The sequence below is a fragment of the Cydia splendana genome, chromosome 2 (assembly GCF_910591565.1).
Source record: "Cydia splendana chromosome 2, ilCydSple1.2, whole genome shotgun sequence".
In the NCBI taxonomy this organism is placed as follows: domain Eukaryota; kingdom Metazoa; phylum Arthropoda; class Insecta; order Lepidoptera; family Tortricidae; genus Cydia; species Cydia splendana.
The window spans coordinates 16953198-16979536 of NC_085961.1; the positions used below are offsets into that span (position 1 = coordinate 16953198).

The 26339-nt window shown below is 35.0% G+C and overlaps 1 long non-coding RNA gene across 1 annotated transcript in view; it reads right to left on the reverse strand.

Annotated features, from left to right (window-relative positions):
• Nucleotides 1-656: 656 nt before the first annotated feature.
• Nucleotides 657-26339, reverse strand: part of LOC134805539 (uncharacterized) — a 624519-nt gene continuing 598836 nt past the window's right edge. The window contains exon 3 of the long non-coding RNA XR_010146315.1: nucleotides 657-675. This is a non-coding gene — a long non-coding RNA (uncharacterized LOC134805539). The remainder of the gene's footprint in view (nucleotides 676-26339) is intronic.

The following is a 26339-nucleotide window of genomic DNA, read 5'->3' on the forward strand; positions in this document are numbered from 1 at the left end:
ATAAAAAATAAATACTTTTTCCCCTTTTTTTTGTTTATAACTTTTGATATTTATTGTGTGCTAATACACGCTTCGAATACATTTTTCTAGGCATCATGACGAATCGAATGAGGTATCACACGTATTTTTAGGAGTATTATCTCTATTTTTCACCATTTTCAGGATCTCGAACAGACTAGTTGGTTTTTCAGGGATAATTCTTTATCATGTGAACCGATTTAAAATATAATAATTACATTTCCAATGTGTCTGGTTAAGCGTTGATCATAAGTATCATAACTATTCCAAATTTCAAATCGATAGCTAAAGTAGGTAGTTCTTGTGATATTTAGCAATGTGACAGACAGACGGACGGACGGACGGACGGACAGAGTCGCCCCATAAGGGTTCCTTTTGTACCTTTTTGGTACGGAACCCTAAAAACACCCGAGGGCAATTCGGACTCCTCAACATCACATATTTTTAACAATATTTTCTTTTCGGCAAGAACAAATGATTCTTGATCATTTTTTGTTATTCATTGTTATGCAGTATAAGGTACAGTCAAGTGTAAAAATATAGGTGCACAAATCATCTCAAAAATATGTCCCATAGCTCTTATGTCAGCGAATTAAGAACCATGGGACCTATTTTTGAGTAAGTTGTCTACACCCATATTTTTACACTTCACTGTACCTGCGGCAAAGAAGGACCATCCTAATTTTTGGAAGAAGGTAAGTGATTCGGGCCTTCTTGTAAACAATTTATAAGTATTTCCAATTTTATTTTATGTTTTTTATTTGTTTTTGTAGCAGCAATGGAATTACACATTTATTTACACTCGGCTTGTAACGATCGTGAATGGACCCTTATAAAAACATGATAATTCACCTAATTATCACATAACATAATAATCTATCCATTTGTCGTTGTTTTGAGCCATGACACAAATCTTCAGCCATACTTTTAAGTGGACTTCCCCAACCCAAGAGCATCACACTATTCACAATTTCACACTCTATTCTGGTTGCCCTGCGGCAACTCGCTACTGTTATCTACGGTCTGTTCTAAGAGCTTTGTATACCTAAAACCTTCATACTCGCTATAAAACAATACTGGTTCAAACTTTCAAAGCATTCGACGCAGAGGGGCGGACCATAAAATCCGCCCGTGTGATTCTCTCATCTTTTTCAGTGTTGACAAGGACGCCGTGATTCAATGCACGTAAGCATGTTGTTTGTATTGACAGTGTCACCTTTTAACATCTTATAGACAGGTTCACACCTTGTTTTTGTCGATGTTTTTGTTAGTATTAGGATTAAATGTATTTTTAGAAACATACGAATCCAGACAGAAATTTATTTCAACCTTCGTCCTCTTCTTCTGAACAACCTTTTACATTACTAATAATACTAATGCATACAGTAAAATAACTTTACTATATTTTTTATGACGCTGATTATACCGCTAGATCTGTGAGTTAATAAAATACGAGTATTTGATTTCGTTGATTGATTGTTTGGTTTTAGTAGATTTTATTCAATTTCTTAATATATAGGAAACAGCAGGCTCAGTCTGAAAGAGGGATACGGACAATTCTTCTGTCTGCCTCTTTGTAGCCACGATACTGAACTAAGGTATTATAGAACTAGGCATATTCAAACACAAACACATATTCAAATGCTTTCATAAACAAAACATTCACCTCTAAGTAAGAACTGGTACGATATAGACGACTCAATATGCACGGAAATGTTCGTTATATTGTAGCAAAAATAATACGGATAGATCTTCATTAATGTCAAACTCAAATAAAAAAATATATTATACCTACGTACTGTTTAATCGGATGGGAAAATCATTGAACCTTTAAGAAAAACAATAAAAACTTGTTGCTATTTAAAACACGCGTTAAACCCATAAAATAATTTATTAGTAATTTAAACATTATTTTATTTACCTGTAAAACCTAAAACAAATATTATGGATTCATAAGTTCTATACCTACTATAACACAAAACTTAAGAATCCATCAACATAGTTTTCTAGTTGTTGTTTTACTAAACCTTACGTGTATTATTAGCGTGGATTACTGTCTGGCAAATTTGATATCCAATAAAAAGCTCGTTGATTGCGCCGGGTTTATTTGTCCGAAATTAGGTTACAGTTCGGACAAAAGAGCCCAATAAAATCATATTGTTGGTCGTCCACACAACTTTTATGTTAGGGTAGGTGAGTTTCGGTGAAAGCAACAAATATTTTCTTTCCCTAGAGAGTTTGGACGTATTGTGATCAATTCTAAGTTTTCTTCTTTTATATGGCCGAATAATAATGCCTTTGGCGGGGTTGATATTTTCAGCAAGATGAAGTGGGCGGCAACGTGGAGTGCGGAGTGGATATTTTTAAAAGATGGGCAAAGACGACCGGTCTGGCCTAGTGGGTAGTGACCCTGCCTATGAAGCCGATGGTCCCGGGTTCGAATCCTGGTAAGGGCATTTATTTGTATGATGATACAGATATTTGTTCCTGAGTCATGGTTGTTTTCTATGTATTTAAGTATTTATATATTATATATATCGTTGTCTGAGTACCCACAACACAAGCTTTCTTGAGCTTACCGTGGGGCTTAGTCAATTTGTGTAAAAATTTAATGTCCTTAATATATTAAAAAAAATATATTAAAAAAAAAAGAGAACGGTATTTATTTCAGTACTGTTTGATTAAATAAAACTTTAATAATCCTATTAATAATTTAAAAAAAACTTCACCTTTTTTGGTTTGGACCCGTAGTGAACCGTACGTTGTAACGTACGGTTCACTACGGGTCTTAACTTGTAAATAGTAATGAGTGAATATCAAAATGGTCTGTCGCCAGAATGAAAAGGAACGATCTAGGTTTAAAAGTATATATGTATGAAACAAATACATAGCTCCAAAACGTGAAGGACCAAAAGAGGGTACCGAAGAGTAGGTATAATAACAGTCAACTAAAAATATTGCTCAACGATTTATTAACACATTTAGTGCTAGCATGACCTATGCGCTACGAGCGTAACCGATAGCACGAGAAAAACTGTATGTAGTGAAAAGTGCCTACGAACGGAGAACCCGCCTAGCGGGTCGCTGGCAGCGAGTGTGTTAACGATGAAAGTGATGAAACCTATGTTCCGGCGTCTCCCAACGGTTGATGATGCCGTCCCTGTAAAGCAATATTTCCATTCAAACGGATCGTACATACATATTATGAGTTACGACGAAAAAATTGAAGGTAGGTACCAAAAGCCAAATTTTTCATAAAATATTTAGTATGGCCAAGAAATGGCTACAAAATCTGAACCACCCGTAATGCGGCGTCCCGCGGACAATCTAAGAAGAATTGCTTTGTAAGTTCTTGTGAGCGGAAATTTAATATTAACTTGTTACAACGTTCAACCAAAATTAGTACCTAGTCTTAATGTTTAGTTTAGATAAAATATTTTGAAAATTAATTTGTCTCTTTACTTATGTGATACCCCATGGTAAACGGTTGGCGGATCACGAGCCAATCATTTGATTACCAGGGCAGATTTATGCTAACACCTTGGTCTAGAGGCGATAGTACAATCACACATTGTGTAAACACTCTATGGTGTCAATTTATATCGCAAGGCTCACGCCATCTATACGGTCGCCCACCAAATATATGAACACCGCGCAGCAAGCAGTTTCGGGTGTAATTCAGCTATATTTCCGAAAGTTATAAAGATAGACGAAAGGCAGTGGTGTGAAAAGTTCAAAAGATGCCTTTGTTAAGAAAAGTACATATTTAACACTTAAAGGGATAGAAACGAAGTTCAATATTTGTACGGGAGTGCGTATGCCTTGCCGTGCGTCTTTCTTGCGCTAAAACATGCAAGGACACTAAATTATATGTTTTTGATGTCAAAATGTACGTTCGAGTTGTTCTCCGCGGATAAAGTCGCAGGTAAAGGGTAGTTTAGATCAACCTATGTCAGGGCCATACCCTAAGGACGTCCTAACTACAAACACATGTATAAGGATCAGATAAATTTGTAGAACGAGCAAATCGGTACCTAACAAGATTTTCTAATCAAAACACACTTGGGAGCACCTAACTAAAATCCATATTTTATTGGAAATTATTTTTAAGACAGGGCAAAAGCCTGTTAGGAGTATGCTGTTATAACTGTGTAAGTACAGTAAAAAGATAATTGCTTCCAAGGAAGATAAAATATAATAATAATTGCCGTTGCCCTTGAGCCATGCTAGATGTCGCTTTTTGTGGGCCCATCTTGCGAGGGCGAGTCACCGTCTGCCAAAAATAAAATTGCATACCGTTTTATTAGGCAGGCGTCCGTTTTTTTACCCCATAGCTCAGTACTTAGTCCATCGCTTTCACCCAATAACCTAGTTCATTTTAGATACCATCAACTCTCAATAGCCCTTACACCCTGGTGGCGGGTGCTGCCTCTGCGTGCGTCCCATGACACGGGTAAGGGCAGCATCCGCTCGGTGCACCCCTTACATTTAATTAAAGTGTCAAAAGGTCTCTACGTGTTGGCGTCGGCTCCGCGCACGCCTCCCAAAGGTCCGGAACACCATTGTTCCGTGATGGGAAAGAAATAAAAATAATAAGCCCGGCAGCTTGTGGCGAGCTGTTGGGGAGTAACGACCCCACGGACCCGAGTGCTCCAGAGAGTCGGTCAGGGCCTCCCTCTCCGGCGTGTCTTCATCGGTCGGAGTGGACCCCAAAGAGACCCGCAGGACTCTCAGCAGCTCTGGCTTGCCTTCATAGGCCGTCCAGAGGGGAGTTGTCAGAGCTATATGCTCCAGGGGTGGAAGTGTTAAAGGGCATAACGCCGCGAGTAACTTCGGAGAAAGCGCAGCACCACCTCTCGACACCCCTGAGCCGCTCACGCCGGTGTTGCACCTGGTCATCTTTACGATGGCGCATCAGGTGCCCATCTGACGAGTGGCGAGTCACCGCCTGCCTCGATAACACTGTATAGTTAATGTTATGGCAGGTGTCCGGAACTCTTAGCAATAGCCCAGTCTTATTCTCCACCCACCACCATAGACCAGGACTCTTTGCATTTTTCTATAATAGCTCCCAATGCCTGCTGAAACCGGTTTACGGGTATCTATTTATGTAATTAATACCCGTGAATGGGTTCCAGCAGGCGTTCTACATGACATCAAAGCTCGCCAAACGGCCTCTACGTGTTGGATCTATATCCCCACGCACGCCTTATAAATGACCGGGCTTAAAAACCCGAGAGTTTGTAACGGAGATACAAATAATAATAAATATTAGGGGACATCTTACACAGATCAACCTAGCCCCAAACTAAGCAAAGCTTGTACTATGGGTGCTCGGCGACGATATACATATTTATATAGATAAATACATACTTATATACATAGAAAACATCCATGACTCAGGAAAAAATATTTGTGTTCATTACACAAATAAATGCCCTTACCGGGATTCGAACCCAGGACCATCGGCTTCACAGGCAGGGTCACTACCCACTAGGCCAGACCGGTCGTCAAATATAATATACTTAATTAAGAATATTTTCAGGCAACGACAGTATACTAATCACTAATTAACTACAAAATTCTCATGTGAATAATCTTTGTGTAATCTAATGTCTTTATCTTATGGAGAAAAGGGACGGTACATAATCCCTTTTTACTCCCATGAGGGGATTTCCTATAAATTCACCATGTTTTAAAAATAGACTGCGAATGGACCGGAAAGTGTCTCATAGGGCCATCAGTAAACCTAACTTAGCTGAAGTGTCATCAATCAAAGTCGGTTCCACATCAGGATACGGTGATCCTCGTCTTAATCCCACTCAGACTCTCGCGATTTGTTAAGTCTTAGAAGACTGAATATTCGAAATATACCATCTTAAACTTAACTGCAGTATAATTTTAAAGTGTTTCTTTATATTTTTCTGTTTTTTACAATATATGTAAGAAATTATATTATTCCTAAATCCTACGTGACAAATTAGCGAAAAAGACTAACGACACAAGTTTTTTGAGTTTGTCATTTACACACAAAGTATTACAGACAGTGTGTACAAATATAAAGCAGCCAATGAATAGTTTTGTCATGAATTTTTCTAGGCTAAAAAAATGCCACTCGCAACGCAACTACTTATCTACTGAGTTTCAGTATTTATGATACATTCGTAAAAGTAAATACTGGTGTAGGTCTCTAGTCATTCGTCTTGAGAGCAAAATATATTTATGATATTTGAACAACACGTTCCGTTTATTTGATTTCATGATTTAGAGGAAGCTTTGTGATGTTCAAACAACGTAATCGGATGAACGGCTAGGTGTTCTACGCAAGTTTATCACTGAATTTTGTGCCAGTTTGTGTGGAAAAACTATATAAGGTAGCTATATAACTAACTTCACTATATAAGGTAGTTAGTGGATGCAGGAACATTCAACAATGAATATTTGATTTTATTATACTCATTCCCTATTTATTAATGCGAATTACCTATAGGATTAGCTGTCAAGCGGACCCCAGGCTCCCATGAGCTGTGGAAAAAAATGCCGGGATAACGCGAGGAAGAAGATGATACCTATCGCAAGGTCTACAGGTCACAGAACTACTAGCAGGTAGTAAATAAAAAAGCCATGTCGTTTATATTGAGACCTTATTTTAAAACAACTCGGTTAAGTAGTCTGAGTTAAAAGTTAAAACTGGTGGTTACTGCTAAATTGCTTGGCTCGGGCTAAGAGGATTTGCTTTTATAATCAAAACCGTACACAATTTAAAGTACGCATGTAACTTTGAACTCTGTCGCAATTCAACAAGGTTCTATGTAAGTGTGTAGCAAAGATATCTCCAAGTAAACACGACGTCAGTTTGTGTAAGTAACCCCGTATATGCAGAGGACGGTGTGGGGTGTTAATTTTAAAAGTTTAAAACAATGTCACCCCAAGGAAACATTGCGGCAAAAAAGCGACCGAGATATGTAAAACTGTTATTACAGTTCTGTAGTGCCTAAGATAAATTACCCTGAAGTTTAAGCTTGATTATGATATAGCAGGCAAACGAGTAGTCGAATCGTCTGATAGTAAGCGAATACCATCGCCCAGGTACACACACGCAACACCAGAAGATTTTTGAGGACACTCTTTTCTTGAAGGTTAGGTGGTAACGGTTCGGAAATACTACAGGCGACTGTTCATTCCACAGTTTTAGCTGTGTGAGGCAGAAGTTTATTTAGGAATTTGTACGTACCTACTTAACTGATAAAAACAGGTACCAAATATTACCGTTAGTATAAATTGATAATAATATCAATTATCTTATTTCTAAGATTCAATACACTTTGCATATTTACGTTTATAAAGTACATATGTCATTGTTCGATGATAGCAACCGATACGTTATTCTTAATTTACCCGTGTCTGCCCGAAACAATGAAGTCATGAAAAAATGAGTTTAAAACGTAATAAAATTTACGAGGACCCATTTGCAAGTATAAATGATGGGTTACTCGTTGACGGTAGCTCATTATTTTTAATTGGAAGCACGTCTGTTTTATTGTATGAGGGTAATTCGAAGAGTATCCTTCAATATGGCTAATTGATTAAATACAAAACATCTGTGATGTATGAGGACAATTCGGCTGCCCTAAGCAGAAAACAAGTAACCCAGTTTTGACAAATTTTTGAGTAGAGCAAAAAAACGTAATTTGTCAGTTTTGTTAGGTATTTGGTCTAAAATGTAACAACTGTTTATACCATTATGTTAAAAGCGATAAAATTAAGCTTATACAAACTTTATTTTTTGTTATTCTTGTATATTAAACTTTGTACAGGCATAAAATGTTTTCTGTGTAGTTTACTGCCCGAAAATCTCAGAACCATTCTACACAAATTCAAGTATCTCGTGTTTAGCTTGGAAATAGCAAGCAGTTTAGCTTCTTAAATACTAAACATATTTGGCTCTCCGCTCAATAACTTTTCCAATTTTCATGCAATTCTGAAGAAAATGGTACCAAATGAAAGCTAATAACATAAGCTACCGGAAACTGATTGTTATTTCTTTCAGGTTTATCGACTTCAAAATCCCTGTTAGATAATAAAACGCTTGAAATTTTTTTTTTTATATTTTAAGGTCTTTTCTATTGGAAGATAGACTTTTTTTTTAATTAGTGATTGATGTTGCCATCCTCGTATCTTCTGACACATGGTTATTCGTACCTACTTCATCGATTTTATTTATTTTCAGAGATTATTTTGTGATACCCATTCCTTCAACAAACCCTCTGTCTTCATGGATGGGTGGTACCTACAGGATCCTGCTTCCGAACTTTTCTTTTTTAGGGTTCCATACCTCATAAGGAAAGAACGGAAACCTTATAGGATCACTTTGTTGTCCGTCCGTCCTCCGCCCATTTGTCTGTCAAGATCTTTTATCTCGGAAACGCGTGGAGGTATCGAGTTGAAATTAAAACCACATACTCAGGTCTACATTCCCTTAAAGATGTAGAAAAAAAATCAAACATCTACATTAACGTAAAAAAAAGATACGGTGGTTTATGCCAAAATATGTAAGTATATTTCGACATTCTCAAGGGATTCAAAATTTAAAGGGTACCTAAGTAGGTGGGTAGTAGGTAGCTAGGTCAACGAGAAGTCCCGTTGCCCTAGAATTATGAAATTTGGCAAGTAATATTGTATTACATTATAAGTACAGGGAATAATCTGAAAACTATAAATTTGTAAAAAATAAAAAAAAACAATAACTAAATTTGTAAGGAACGCTCGGTAGGCGAGTCCGACTTGCAGTTTTTTATAGTCCTATTTGACAGACGTGTTTGATAGGAATGAGGCAAGTGCATGGAATGGTGAGAGCTGGTGAGTTCATAAAAATCAATATTTGGGGACAATCTTACACTGGTTGACCTAGCCCCAAATTAAGCAAAGTTTGTACTATGAGTACTAGGCGACGATATATACATACGTGTATAGATAAATACATATTTAGGTACATAGTTACTTTATTTACTATTAAACTTTACTTGTAACAAAGTAAAAATCTAATTAAATCCTTCAAGTCATTTTTACCTATTTCTTATAAAACCATATCGATCTGAAATTTTGCTGATATACAGTATACACCTATTTATGGTAAGTAATTGGTGGATCTCTTTAGTGGCTAGAGTTAAACTAAGAAAAGTCTGCAGAGATTTTGACAGCACAAGGTCAATCTCGAGAAGTCTATTAGTAGAGTTAGACCAAGAAAAGTCTGCATAGATGTTGAGAGCACACCAGTGCAGGTGTTATTTTAAACGTCAAACTTCTATGAAATTATGACATATATATAACACTGGCACTCTCTCAACATCTCTGCAGACTTTTCTTGGTCGAACTCTACTAATACACTTCTCGAGATTGACCTCAGATGATTCACTTTACCACATAATAAGTGTCTTTATAAAAATTCAATTTTTGGCATTATTCCTAGATTAAATATTATTTCCCTTTTGGTCAATTGTATACAGTCAGTTGTTGTTTGTTCCTAATTTTTTCCAAAACCTTTGGCACGGATACTGCATAATTATGATTTCCTCTTTCTTTGACGTATTCTAGTGTTCTGTTTTCATTACTGTAGAGTCTACAGTGTAGACAATACAGATAATTTTAATTGTTTTAACAACACTTTTTCTTTAAACTTAAATTTCACAGACTTTTCACTTTTGACAGGAATATTGCTAAGCAAATTTGTTTTCTATGTATGTCTTTAAACAAGCTACCTTTTGTATAACTATGTCACTAATTTCTAACCTAAATCGCAGATTGTGTTGGGAGATACTTGTTTTACCATTGTAATAAACTAATTCGCAGTTACGAATATCTACGCTAAACTCAAGTATCTCGGTCATCTATATGAATTACAAGTATCTCTGTTTAGTTACTTGTCTTTAGCGTAGAAATGGGACATATACTTGAATTTAGCGTAGAATACAGGGTCAAAAAAAGATACTCGGATTTTAAAAACATGATTTTTTTTAAAACTACACATTATTTTACAATTATTTTTTTGGTGAAAGATGCGCCTGAAATTGTAGATTCCAAAAATCCAAAAAAACCGTTTTTGAAAATTTTCGAGTTACTTGTTTTCTGCTTAGGGCAGCCGAATTTATGTAGGGGCGTCCAACGGTGGTAGCATGGTCGTTTTTTTTTATCGCCTGTCACGTTCTAACAAATATATATGTAAGTGCGCAAGTGACTTGTGATAAAAACTAGACCATGCTACCGCCGAAGGAGACTTGCGCAGAAGCGGCTGCTGACGCGCTTCCTCTCAGACGCAGGCGGCAGGGTCGAAGGCGGAGAGCATAATATATGCTGCGGCCAGCGGGTACTTAACCCGCATTGCACGGCCGCACACACGTCGTAGGGGGGGATCAAGTGTTTCTGGTCCCCCCCTGAATTGTGAGGGGGCCCTGGCGATAAGCCGGGGCTGCCGGAGTGCGCCGTGGTGGAATGCCATCGATCCCAGTGCGCCCTCACGAACGGCAAAAAGGGTGAAACGCCGGAGTCGTTTCACCCTTTTTGCCGTTCCACCCTCCCGCCAAGAGAGGGACAAGGAGCGGCGAGTCCCACACACCATGCGTAAATGCATTCCCACTCCGTCAAAAAAAAAAGTGGGAGATTTGAACTACGAGACCTGAAGACGAGAATAAAGATGGTTCAGCCGATTCATGTTTGTGCAATGCGATAGTATTAGTATGTTTATCTACTTTGTCTCAGCTCGTAGAGGAAGATTCCAATTTAACAATTTATTGTAGTACCTATATCTTGTTATGAAATGACCCTGACACGGCTCGCAGTGCATTCCTATCACGCGTATCAATAAGTGCGAGCAAGTGCCTATTTAGAGGAACCGGTTTTCTTTTTTTGGATTCTACTTATTAGTATATATGCCTATGAAGGCAACTTTTTAACTAATTAAGATTAACAGCCATTGTTTCGTCTCTAATGTAGTGTAGATTTTTTGCCGGACTTTCTATGTCTGATCCAGACATATAAATTTTATAAGGCGTGTATGCCATTTTCAGCTTAAATGAAATTGTACAAAGTACTTACAACGTTGCTGAACAATGTAATAAAATATAATGTCTGTGTTAATCTCCAACGCAACACTTTTTTACAAATAGAATTGGGGCAACATTATGACTCATCTAATTTAATAATTATTATTCGCATGCCAATTAACAAAGCACCCTTGTTCAAGAAAATAAAATGTATCTTCTTATTATTTAATAACTGACGGCGCGATTCGGGAAATGAATTAGAGATTCACTAGATATGAAATACCTAGTAAAGATATGTGACGTTCCACGGCAAAAGGTACCTTATGACGGCAATAATTAGAGCGGCGTTAATAATAGCGTAAGCTCCAAACGCCATAAGGTACCTTTTGCCGTGGAACGTCACATATCGTTACTATTTCATATCTAGTGAATCTCTAATTCATTTCCCGAATCGCGCCTTAAGCCTGTTTTAATTATTTAATGCACAATGACTCGACATCTATGGCTACTCGTAAAAAAACTTTATATAAAGACGAAGTTTTAATGATAAAAGTTCAATATGTATAAATTCTTGGTTGCTTAATATATGGGCAGAACTTTCGGAATCAAAGTCTGAAACAAAGATATTATTGAAAAACTTCATATTGATTTTCATAAATTGAAATCAGATTGCGTTCGTTCATAATTATTATTTTTTTTTGGTTCAATCAGAATGTATAGAACAGCCAGTAGAACATGATGATTTCGCATTCAAATACATCAATTTTTAAATACACTAATTCAAAACAGTAAAAACTGTCTTCATATTTTTTTCGTATCACATCGTTATGGTAGCAATGCATTGTGTTAAAGTAAGCTAATATGCAAATTTAATTAATTGAAGCTCTTAGTTTAACAAAATAGCATAAAGCATTAAGCCAATGGCACGAACTATATCCTGTTTTTTTTAATCCGTTTATTCAAAACAACCTGGTGCATACCTATAGAAGCAACAACATATTGCTATGAACGTTCATACAACGTTGAGATGAATACGAATGCATCACACATTGCTAATTAAGTAAGTGTATTACAACAGATATGTCTTCGAATTAATGCAAACTTTTCTTCTATACTTATTTATAACTTCAGACATCTAAATGTTCAGACAGCTTCGTCTGATGCACTTCCAAGTCCAAGTAATTGCTCTAAGTATTATCTAAGGTACAAAATACACGAGAGGCTGAGACCGCTGGACTTCGCGTTTGAACGTGATAGAAGTTTTTCAAGACGGTCGATGAGGCAGAAGTTTCTGATTTAATAATTTGTTAAAGTTTTGATTTTTGTTATGATACGACCCTGATGATCGCTCACGCTTATTGGTGCGAGTGAAATGCAATGATTCTTGTCATTAGGCATCTCGCTCGTACTGATTGATGCTCGTGAGATGCCGTATCATAACAAAATCAAAACTTTGACAAATTGTTCTTTCAAAATCGGACTCTAGGTAAATAACGCGATATTTTCTAGCGTTTTGTGTACCTAGTAGTACAGCATTTAATAAACAGGAGTCGCCTTTAAGAGCTTACCACTCTGCCGAAAACCTTGCACAGTTGTTCAATCTTTTGTATGGACTGACGTTTATCTGACATGGCTATTTGTACGTTACGTACAAATCATGTACAAAGCAAACATTTGACGTGCCCCTCCCCGCAAAAATCAGCAGACTGTTTTGTACAGAAAATGACAGCCAAGGCGTCTCCAATTACTAAATGCTCTAAGCTAGTAGTGCATACCGCACATATTTATATTTTTATATCTATATTAGGTTAAGGTTTACCATGGCCACGCTCATTATGGCGATAACGTCAAGACAAAACAAACGCTACACCGTGGCTACACGGGTCTCTATTGTTTCCCATAAAGTTGTAAGTCATAATGTATTGTTTATCCGCATTTTCGTTAATCATAATTTGGTGTTTCTCAGAAACGCGCAACTTTTCAGGATTGCCATGAAACAAACCTAACCTATCTACAGGATAACCTTACGAAAATCCTGAAAAGTTAAAGGTTCCAGAATTATGACTAATGATAATATGACAATCTACATTAGGGTGGGTCACTCGTGTATGGAGAAAAAAAAAGTATTAGTTATCCTTCGGGCACAGTTACAAAAAGTTGGGTATTAATGCCAATAAACAGTATTTCAAATTATTCTGTAATCGGAATTCATTTTCTGCCTCCGGATCCATTTCAAAGTTTTCATATAAATATTGTTATATTTTGTATGGTCTGTGGAGTATATTTGTGTATCGTCTTTTTATTCAAACTTTAGCTAAAAAGTTATACCATTTTTAGCTCGAAATAGCATGGTAAAGGTTCAGAGCCAATAAATAAATAAAAAAGTACTCAAAAAGGAACATTTTTTTTTCATAATGTCCATACATTTAACAAAAACTTTGACTAAAATCCGGAGGCAGTAAAATTAAAGCTAAAAATAAAATAAAAATATGTGCAATAATTAATTACCAAATGGCACCTTTTTTTAACTGTGCCCCCTATTAAATTAAAAAAAAGTAAAAATGACCCACCCTAATCTACATCATGACTTTCAATAATTATGTCAAAGAAAGGGATCCGTGGCTAAACATTTATTGTTCGCTTGTAAAATATAAACGTTGGTATTTCTGCTTAATCTTTGCTGTGTAGTGGTTTTTCTCATACGACAGAGATATAGCGTTATGTGACCATTTCAAATCGCACGATTTTGCAACGTATCGCTCCGTGTGCTGTGCCCCTAACGGGCAATCTAACTCTCGTCCAATACTGAGTACAAACTTACAAGGCGTAGTTTCAGAGCTCTGCGGGCCAAGTAAAGACGTCAGGGAGGATAGATTGCTATAGCCGTAGCAAGCAAGTTCCCTTGAGATTCTACGGTTACCAAACTATGTAATTTTATATAAACTACTGATTTAAACTATTATATTTTCCCGTCTGTCTCCCTTCAAGTTTATTATGATTAATGATATAAAAGCAGTTTAAGTTTACATTTAATTTTTTTCTATAAATCCTAATCATTTTTCCGTTCATTCATACAAAAAAAGAAAACAGACTTGAAAAATAATAAAATAAAATATTATCCTATTTAAGTATATGGGTTAACTTAAATCATTTCATCATATAGGTACCTAACTTTTTAAATATAATCAAATTTCTATAGGTAGGTAAACATCTTTCTCTAACTTAAAAACAAACTACATTTTACCAGAGAAATTGTTTCAACAAACCCCAAGAAAGATATATCATAATTCTGCGCAAAAATAAGACAAGTCCCTCTATAAATCGTTGTTAAGCGTTGATAAGTGAGCTTTAGGCCCCCCGCCTCATGACAATGGATACCATAACTTACAACTTACCGTCTTGACAAATTTCAACCATTCAGGCCACTTAACGTGGCTTGAGGTTTTTATTGAGGCAGTTTTGTTAAAGTCAGTGGTTAGAGCTCTGAAGCTCGGGAGTCTGTGTAAAAAACCTTGTACAAATGTAGTGCATAGTAAAATTATTTTCCTTCGCATTTTCACGGAAACGTAATACGAACGTGTCTTGCTGTTTCGGTCGGTCTCAGTACAAAAAGTACTGCAAAAGTAAAGTATGACAAATACCAACGTTTCCGAGAAATTATACACTACATCTGTAAGAACTAAAGTTTTATAAAATGTAATACTTATATTATACCGGTTTCAAACGTAATTTTCTGAGTAATGCTCGATATACCTACTAGAGTAACTTATTACGAAGGATTCTATAAATAGTATTGGGACCCTGTTCAAAGTAGATATCCGTCAGACCTACGTCAAGATCTCATTAATAAAATGTCTTGAATACATTTTTAATTTTGCTACTGAATTGTCGCAATTGGCCGATAAATCCGAAAAGTATTGTGTATTTATAACCCGGTGAATTTTGCGAGTTATGTATTTTGAAACTCAGATCGTAGATAGACAGAAACAACATCCTTATTCAAAATAATAAGTTAGCAAAATGTAGTGAATTTTCGGAGAGTAGGTATAGTTATGTTTGCACTCTCGCTTAATGGCGCAAACTTTTAATGGGATGCCTAACATTGCTAACTCGTGACATCACTCTTAAAGACTAACTAAGATGTTATTGCGCCAGCCTTGTGTCAGCATCTTATTTTAACGACCAAGTAGTAAGCAATAAATGTCTAATTTGCTTCTGTACGTAAATATGTACAACACAAAAGGTAAGTATCGATTTCGCATAGCAACAATAAAAGTTGGAAATAAAAGCTATGTAAACGAGTTTCAATGTAATGAGAAATCACATTTTATTGAATAAGAATTTCCATAATCTGAGTTTGTGTGTGTCAAATGTAAATTTTGCGCATTGCAGTTATTATGCTTTTTAAAAATAGTGTTTGTCAAACATTTTTAATGTTTTAATGTACTAGATAAAGGTTCAAAACGTATTTTTTTAAATATTTTGTGTAAACAGACACAAACATACATTTTATTTTTAGCTCTCACTCAGTAATCACTAATCCACTTGATTCTCAGGTTCAGGATCTCAATTATTTTACGATGTAATAATGCAAAAATGGAAAAACTCACTGTTTGTCTCGCCCGACACTGAGTTTTCCACTTGTACTTTATTTCTAAGAAATATAGCATAATTTGCAGACGTTTCTGCTTACTACTAAATTAATTTATAGTACACTAAACTACTATTAATAACAGAATTAATAACAGAAATGTCACTTTATAGTCAACAACAAAAATACGATAAGGAGGTACAAAATTTCATTTCTGTATGGCTGGAAACCTGGAAATTCATGCAAAGCACTTATTTTTCCAGGAAACTTTGAGGAAGCTTTACTAATAATAAGCCCATTTTAATTCCACGGCTCATTCTTGGACTTTGCATAATAGACAAAGTTCTGTCAAACTCAGAGAAGTAGGTAAGTTTAAATACGGTTTAATAACGGTGACAGGGCATAAAATTATACGTCCAGAATCGCTTGATTCGCTTTTTTATTTAAAGACTAAGCTGGAGATAACAGAAAAATTTGGGATTCGTTTTAGATGATTGATGTTACCCTATCTGTTTCGACATGCGCAATCTGATCTAAGAAAAACTTGTTTTAAATTAATTTATTAATGGGAATTTATTTTTACTCTTCCTACTATAATTTTAAGGTTTGAGATGCGTCAAAGTCAAGATAACGCGCCGCGAATTGGACTGTTTGCGATAAGCGTGTTAACTTTTTGCTGACATTCGCCAGATCTGAAGGCACCTTTGTTCATATTAGCAAAGAGAATAGATAGTATAGAGGGGTCCTGTCATAATAAATTTAGTAGTCACAGTAAATTTACTGCCATCTATCGACACGCGACTAAAACTCAAAATGAAAACGTATAAAACTATCGAAAAAATGTATGTTTATGGATTAATGATTTTATTATTTTTAAATCATTTTGACCCATGTTCATTCACTGATATCTATGTGTTAAAATTGTTAAATATGAAACGGTGTCGTCACGCCATCTAGCCGAGAATATGCTAAAGGTGTGTGCGCCGTCTATCCGAGAATGACTTTTTCTTGATTTCCGAGGCACGTTTTTTCCTTAGACTTTATTCATCTTGTACGAAGTAACATATCTTTGATATTAGTTACAGAAATTATTCTACTTACGACAGACTTTAGGTATACCGCCCTCAATATGAGCTCATAAAAACAATGTTTTTATGATATCATATCGCTCTCGGATGCCTGAATAAGGCCTCATATTTCACGACATTCTTGAAACACTCAACATTTCCAGGATTCGTGTTATTAAGAAAATTAATGTGATTAAATTGCTCGCGATGACCTCTGGCTTGTTTGAGGCGGAATAGTCCAATTTCACGGCTTAATTGGTTTGCTAGATCTTAAAGCATAGGTACATTGGCACTACTATTACACTTTAAGTGGCAACTCTCTCAATTCACCGACCAAAACCAATCTATAGACGTGAAGCGTGTCACGGTGTGTATAATTTCCTAAGAAATTATATAATATCAAGTTTTAGGTTCCCAGCATTGCTGTGGTCTAATTGAAGCTGTCGTGAGATATACTAACATTAAACTAATTTTACGGTTACGGGTATTGCTGCGGGCTATGGTATTGTGTAGCTTAATGGACAACTTGACTATGGCTTTTGGTATGGCTTTGGTATTGGTATGGCTTATTTTTGAAATATTTGGAATTACTATTTGAAATTATCAGTTGTGAATAGGATAAACTAGACAGTCACTTCACTCCCTTTATCTTCAATTAATGTAGGTAACTATGACACAAAAAATTCATGATTTTTTCCGTTTGTTCTAATACAGATTATTGATGCTGCAACATTTTTATGAAAAAAAAAACCTGTAGGTATATATAAATTATGACTAACGATTGGTATTACACATTTTTTTTTTCGATACCAAACTCTAAAAAATCATGGCGTCTATATTACGAAATTTGTAATTTTGTCCGTTTATATGATGAGGATCAAGTTTCAAGGTACATGGACGCCGATTCACAAACTGTCATCAAGTCAGGTTAGATGGCGCTTCCAAAATGACATTCGTCAAATTGAGTAGGTATTACTTTATTCCAGTATCTGTCATCTTCCCTTCAGAAAATTCAAAAGAGTGAATTGAAAAGGGGCTCCCTCTGATAATTCACGCACAGGATGCGAGCAGACGTTGATGGATGGAGGACAGCAAAATATTAAGTGTTCCTATTATTTGTATTCTGTTGCAGATGAGTAAGCGTAAAAGAGTTGTTTTTATGATATCAGGTAGGTACCTATTGTACAATACGATTTGAATCAGTTTGAGTTTCGGTTATTTGACCGAAGCGAAGCGAAGGTCTACGTTTTGACTCGGGCATTTTGCTTTCGTATGTCCGGATGTTCTCCTCTACAGGTCGCAATTCTTAACCGATTCTCGTGAAATTTTGTGACCGAATTTTATGACTAAATAAAATTTTTTTGTCAATCCGGTTTTTGGAAATTTTTAAAAATGGCGGAGTCGTGATACCTGGCGCCTAAACAAATAGTCGTATCGATATCATAAGACTTTTTTCTTTTTGAAACATGTTTACAGAGTTAATAGCAAAAAATGCAGAAAAAAATTATCGCTGGTTTAGGCGGTATTTAGATATTTAATTTTAACTAATTTTAATTTGAGAAGGAGTAGCTTAATTTCGTCAACTCATCTAAGAACTATTTGGCTCAGTTTGTAAACGTTCGCTTTTTCTGTTTGCACAGAGGGTCTGGGTTCGATCCCCAGTAATTGTATGCTGGGATATTATAACTTTTTGTATTTTTTTACACATAAATTTCGTATTGTTTTTCTTTAATTTACTATACACCGTGTTTTTATTGAATTCCGTTAACTTCGGGGTATAGTTAAGTACGTTTATAAGAAGTAATGGCATAGTTAATTTTCAAAAAAAAAATTTTTTTTTGTTTTCTTTTTTGTTTTTTTTTTGTTTAAAAAGTAATTAAATGTAGCATATAGCGTTGTTGTAACACGGGCATTACATTTAACTCAACCAAACAATTGAAATCTGTGACATATCAATGTCATTTCGTACATCAATCGACCGAGATTGTAGGTACTTAAGTTTAGTAGCAAATGTATGAACTCATTCTAAACACTAATCAATATGTAAGCCGGCCCTAAGGCAAGTGTACACGCTTGTAGAGGCCTTATAGTAAAAAAATAAATTATGGATTATCTCCGAAATGGACTTAATTAGAACATCGGTGTCTTTGAGAAAGTTACTTGATTTAAGCTCAGGAATGCACCCTTGAAATTAACGGAAATCAAAAAAAACACGGTGTATTTAAAGCTCTTAGCACCATGTTATTTCAAGCTCTGCTCGCGAGGTCTACAGCTCACAGAGCCACTAGTCTTAGTTATGTATGACATGGCTCGTTTATTTCTCAGACTGCATACGCTTCTTAAAATTACTTTGAAATATTAACTATTGAGCGCGCGGTTGTTTTATGCTAAAAACGCAGCGTTAAACGCATGCGTCAACGGAATGATTGTAGGTAACCACAATTGAGGAGCTACGGTGCTCAAAATTACCCCGTACTCGTCTAGGTTAAAATAGTGTAGTTATTTTCAAGGGCTACAACAATTTGGCCAGTCGTATTTAAGAATAATCTAGTGTAAGGCTTTCAGTGTTCAAGCAGTACACTTTACTACCTATTGAATTTTTTATAGGTATTCTCTAAGTGGCAATAATTCCCCCTAATTAAGATCCCCGAAGAAAATTCAAACACAAAGTAATTGTATTACTCCAAACGCCACGAGATATTTTTTCTTTTCGTTACAGCAAAGACATATGTAACTCCGTATAAGATGAATAAAGTCTAAGGAAAAAACGTGCCTCGGAAGTCAAGAAAAAGTCATTCTCGGACAGATGGCGCATACACCTTTGGCCCATACTCGACTAGATGGCGGTGACGACACCGCTTCATATTTAACAATTTTAACACATAGGTATCAGCAGGGACAGGAACCTGTTACCTTAACCGGGGTTTTTCATAGGGTTATTTTAGAGGTGTTTATAAAAACCCCTACCATAACGGTAACCGCTTAATAAGGTAACACTTTGATTCGGTAACCGTATCAGATCGAGTTAACCTCTGTTACCGGTAACCGAAATAAAAACCCAGTCTATTCAGTTACCTCATTATGAGGTTTTTGACCAGTTCAAACGATTGTAATCTTTACGCACACTTAAATTCAACTTATTATTGAATAACCGAGGTTGGCATGGGCGGTCTATGAAGCCTCCAGCACAAACAAGTTTTTTTGCCTTTTCTTTGTTTATCTTTATACCTACCTGTGTGGTGTGTTCTTAAAATATTATTATATTATAACTAAAATAATTAAAATAAATAAATTAAATAAGTTTAATAAATTAAATAAATTAAATAAATTAAATAAATTAAATAAATTAAATAAATTAAATAAATTAAATAAATTAAATAAATTAAATAAATTAAATAAATTAAATAAATTAAATAAATTAAATAAATTAAATAAATTAAATAAATTAAATAAATTAAATAAATTAAATAAATTAAATAAATTAAATAAATTAAATAAATAAAATAAATTAAATAAATTAAATAAATTAAATAAATTAAATAAATTAAATAAATTAAATAAATTAAATAAATTAAATAAATTAAATAAATTAAATAAATTAAATAAATTCAATAAATTAAATAAATTAAATAAATTAAATTAATTAAATAAATTAAATAAATTAAATAAATTAAATAAATTAAATAAATTAAATAAATTAAATAAATTAAATAAATTAAATAAATTAAATAAATTAAATAAATTAAATAAATTAAATAAATTAAATAAATTAAATAAATTAAATAAATTAAATAAATTAAATAATTAAATAAATTAAATAAATTAAATAAATTAAATAAATTAAATAAATTAAATAAATTAAATAAATTAAATAAATTAAATAAATTAAATAAATTAAATAAAATAATAAATTAAATAAATTAAATAAATTAAATAAATTAAATAAATTAAATAAATTAAATAAATTAAATAAATTAAATAAATTAAATAAATTAAATAAATTAAATAAATTAAATGAATTAAATGAATTAAATAAATTATATAAATTAAATAAATTAAATAAATTAATAAATTCAATAAATTTAATAAATAAAGTTTATAAAATCAACAAAATATAAATAAAGTAAATAAAATAAACAATTTTTTTAGTATTTTTTTTAGTTCTGACGGCACATCACTAAAACTACTTTAATGTAGCAAACCAGTAAGCAACCGATAATAAAGGTTACCATAACTGAATGAAAACCTGTTAAAAACCCTTAACAAAAACCCTATCGCGATGGGGTTTTGAGATTAACTCGGTTAAAGGTTAGGGTTACCGTTTCAATAAGGTTACCATTACAATCAGGTATGATAGGGTTACCGAATGATAAGGTAACCGAATCGATTGGGTTACCGAATTGATAGGATTAAGCGTAAAGAGGGGTTTTCCGGTCCTTGGGTATCAGTGAATGAACATGGGTCAAAATGATATAAAAATAATAAAATCATTTATCCATATATATTAATTTTTTTATAGTTTTATACGTTTTCATTTTGAGTTTTGGTCGTGTGTCGATAGATGGCAGTAAATTTACTGTGACTACAAAATTTACTATGACAGGACCCCTCTTTACTATCTATTCTCTTTGGTTACAGGGCTATAACCGCGAAAATCGAAGTTCGCAAATTGCGGGCATTTTTCTCTGTCACTCTAATTACGCCTTCATTGGAGTAAAAGAGAAAGATCCCCGCAATTTGCGAATTTCGGTTTTCGCGGTAGCCCCTCAGTAACCAGTCCTATCAAATGCTGCGGTTTTCCCATCCATAAAATTGAAGATCCATGATAAGAAATCTTAACAACGTTGAATACCTGCGTACAGTCAGTAAGTATCAAATATATTTATTTATATGTATAGTAATAAAGGTGTGTTATAGGTATAGGTATCGTAACACGCCTTTATTTTTATAGAAATAAGTATTTGTTCCGATATATTTCTCGACTTTGGCGGACATTATCTATTAGACGCTGATTGTACTTTGCTGTAATACCTACCTTTAAATAACTTTCATTTGTGTTATAACAATTTTTTTAAATCTTTGTCTTACTGCTAAATCAGTTGAGACAACAGTTATCTAACATCAAATATTTAATTTTAGACGGTTCTTGATTGAGGTGAGTTTAGCTTTCGCAGTTAAAGCGGATGTTATTGTTAAAATTTTAAAAACCCTCAAGCTTGCGCATCGTACTAACAACATTTATTTCGTATTTACAAAATAACTACATACTTTAAGTGAGATACTGTCATCGTCTTTTTATAAATTGCATGATTTTTAGGGTTCCGTACCCAAAAGGTAAAACGGGACCCTATTACTAAGACTTCGCTGTCCGTCCGTCCGTCCGTCTGTCTATCACCAGGCTGTATCTCACGAACCGTGATAGCTAGACAGTTGAAATTTTCACAGATGATGTATTTCTATTGCCGCTATAACAACAAACAGAATAAAGATTTAAATGGGGCTCCCATACAACAAACGTGATTTTTGACCAAAGTTAAGCAACGTTGGGCGTGGTCAGTACCTACTTGGATGGGTGACCGTTTTTTTTTGCATTTTGTTTCCGTTTTTTTTTTCATTATGGTACGGAACCCTTCGTGCGCGAGTCCGACTCGCACTTGCCTGGTTTTTATTTAGAAGGTGCCTTTGCAAATTTCCCACGACCCCAAGTGGTTCGAGTAAGAGTATAATAAAATATGGTTTAAGCAGTCAACCTCAAGCTGAGTTAATCTATATTAAACGAGAGACTGATATCGTCTTCAAAAATTCATGCATTAATCTCGTCTTTCACAATAAGACTTCAGCAAAATTTAAAGCAGCTTTAGACATAAGTATTAGATTATAATAATAATACAATACGTCTTCTTGGATACGTGATTGAATATTTAATACAACGTAATGTAATTTACTAATTTGTTTTATATATATTTACAGAGATTCAGAGGATAGCCATGGTCGTGTGCCACTTTACCTTCAACTTTACTTCAAGTTCGTATCTCTGTAAAATATATAAAAAATTGCCTACTCCAGAGCCCACAGTCGCTGTGACCGAAATCGGTCAGGAGAGCATCATCATAACAAGTTAGGTATATGGCTCGAAAAGGAACTTTAATTTACCATTACTCCTTACGATATTAATTTAAATTGTATGGTGTAAGTGACCATTGTAATCTGCATGAAATGCTTAATATAACTAACGTATTTAATTTGATAATTATTAATACTGTTATCCGTGTAAATAGCTTTACAAATACCACATATTATGAAATCTTTATGTAGAAGATAAGAATGGGTAGGTTAGTAAGTTATCCTTAAAAGATAGACATACACCATCGTGGACTTATTTGTAGACCAATGAAAGCCCGATATGCTCGCGAGGTCTACAGCTCACAGAGCCACTAGTGTAGCTGATCCACATAACTTGTATGAAATGTTAAAGACTCCCGTTAGTGCCTATTTATACCACCTTATGCGCCTTTATTTGCGCTACCATGCACTTCACACGGTGCCAATAATTTACAATTTTTCATTGTCCTTCGGCGCCCGGCTTTGGAACGCGTAATACAGCGCACCACATACGTCGGGCTACGCCCGACCATTTAGTGATAGGGCGCCGAAGGCGCCCGGCTTTGACCACGTGCAGCGCGCCTCGTCCGTCGGGCTACGCCAGACTCTTTTAGTATTTGGGCGCCGAAGGCGCCCGGCTTTGGAACGCATACAGCGCGCCACGTACCTACATCGGGCTACGCCCGACTCTTTTAGTACGGCTTTGGACCACGTGCAGCGCGCCACGTACGTCGGGTTACGCCCGACTCCTTTAGTATTAGGGCGCTTCGGATTTGGAACGCGTACAGCGTGCCACGTACATCGGGCAACGCGTTCTTGTCCTGTAATATTTTGCGAAGTGAATATATGAGCAATTTTTACTATAGGAGATTGTGGCCCATAATTTTCGAAAATATTTTTTTCTTCGAGGCAATTACTCCGCTCTCATATTTTGCGCTGCCCATAATTTCCCGAAATCATTAATTATCGGTGGCAATTACCTACTCAGTTCCCATATTTTCCCAATGTTTTTTTTCCGCAATCGCCTATTTTTAATATTTTTAAATTACTATCTATTCTTTTTGCTGTATGTTAATAGTGTAGTAATTATATTTGTTACTTGTATTTGCTTGTAGGTATTTCACATACAACAATTATCAAAAATTAAAACATAATCTAAAAACTACAAGTGAAAAAATTGCCCCAAACGCTGTCAGCCAATAACCCTAACTTACCTATCTCTGGGAGCAGATTCGTTTTTAGGGTCATCAAAAAAAATAATCCTAACCTACCTGTCTCTGGGAGCAGATTCGTTTTTAGGGTCATCAAAAAAAAATAACCCTAACCTACCTATCTCTGGGAGCAGTTTCGTTTATAGGGTCATCAAAAAAAATAACCCTAACCTACCTATTTGAAAAAGACCTGGTTATTTTTACCACTAGCATTAAAAAAAAGACAAAATATCGAGGAAGAGAATATTAAGTTAGTGAAAAACACCTACTTACTGGTTATTTTAACTACTGGGATTAAAAAGAAAAGGGAATAAATTGAGAAAGGGAAAATTTAGTTTATGACAAAAATGTCCACAAAAATAAAATAAAGCGAAGAAATTCCACTGGGAAAAAATGGGAACGGAGTAATTGCCTCGAAGAAAAAGTGATTTTCGGAAATTATGGGCCACACTCGTAATATAAGCAGATGTCACTTTTTGACAGCTTTTGTTAGAAAGGGACTTCCACTTGTATTAGAAGTTACGTTACAAGATTTTGAGAAAAGGGCCGCAGGTCATTAAAAAACAGACTGTATCATACAGTCTATACAAATACGCTTCGTTTTCTAAGATACGCACCACGTGATCACCGATCAGCCATCATCCAAAATGACGTGTCGGACGCCACGGCCCGGGCACGGCCCGGTCTAGCGTGAGTCATCCTTCAGTCTTCTTGTATCGCCGTAGTCTGCCTAAGTAACACACAAGCAGGGTAATAGAGTAAAATTATCATCTTATTCAAATTAAGATTGTATAAATTTTGTGTATAAGCGGTGGAAATTACTAAATTCGGAATAAGAAAATATGTGGGCCTAGTGGGGCCTATATACCAATAAATGCTGAATAAATTTTGCATAGTATCGGTTTTGCATATTAAAGCTGAATAATACTTATTTCTTACAAGGTTAGTCAGACATTATTCAGCTTAAAGCATTTGTGGTTACTAAAAGCTGCATAATAGCAGCATTAGCAGCAATTAGCTGTATATATTTTGTGTCGTGAGATATTAAGCAGACAATATTAAGAAAAATGTGATAGTGGCTACTAAATGCTGAAAAGAAGCGTCGGTGAAGACTTTCAACTGTATAAATCGAACATCTCTGTAAAAAGTTATGCGTGGTCATACATAAAAAAAAATATATATATATACGCGTCGACTTGAGAACCTCCTCCGTTTTTTTCGTCGGTTGATAAAAGCGGTTGCAGTTTCTGTTTTAATGCTATTTTTTGAATAAAGGTGGACGCTATTACTGGAAGCTGTAATGAAATCCACATATTATTTGCTGCTTATATGGCTAGCTGCATATATGGGTTAGTTATGGCTTTTATAGACATAACGTCTGAATAATAAATACAAAACCACACTTATACTTAAGTTATAGCGATTTTAGTACACATATAGTAGTATAGTTTATACACGGTCAACAGTGCTACTTGAGCCTGTTTGCTTTGAGCTTGAGCGTGTTTATATTTTATTTTGAACGCATCTTGCGTATTTATTCTTTAATCCAACCATTATTTAAAAAATCGAGGTTTAGGTTTCTTAACAATTCTCTTCGATTGGTTATTTTACACAAGATGCATTGTCGTTTTAATGACGTAAAACAATTGCTAGCTACCATCGTAAACACTGTTAACTGACCATTTGCATACCTTACTGCAACGAGATAAAGTTTCCCAACGGCCATTTAAGGTTGTTGCTAGTTTGCAAACAAGGTGGCAAATGCTAGTTATTGATATTGTTGCATTAAAAACTTGTAGACTCGATTGGGTATGAGAAAAATTAAATAATCACCCCCATTAAAATATAACGAAATCGATTCTCCACAATCGATCAATCGATTTTGAACAGACTGTTTTTAGGTTTCAAGTGGGTCTACTCATACCCATCCCACACTATACTCGTACTCATACCCGTGATACCCGCTACTAATATACCCGCATCTTCGCACCTATACCATATTCATATTCATACCATACTCGTAACCACACCATACTCATACTATACACATCTTCGTACTCACTTCGTACATCTTTGCGTATACCTTTACCTACTACATATTTGTCGGAACTGATAACGGAAAAAATAACTGTGTAGTCTGCCGTGCCCCCAGATTTATCATATAACTTAAATATTATATCGCGTTTATAATATTAGTAGGAAGTAGGATTGAATATTGCCCGTGTTACATACCTATAATGTTTCTCATCAAACTAGTGAGGATCTATGTGGTTTTTACCATTTGTGTATAGAACCCTAATATGCTTTAAGA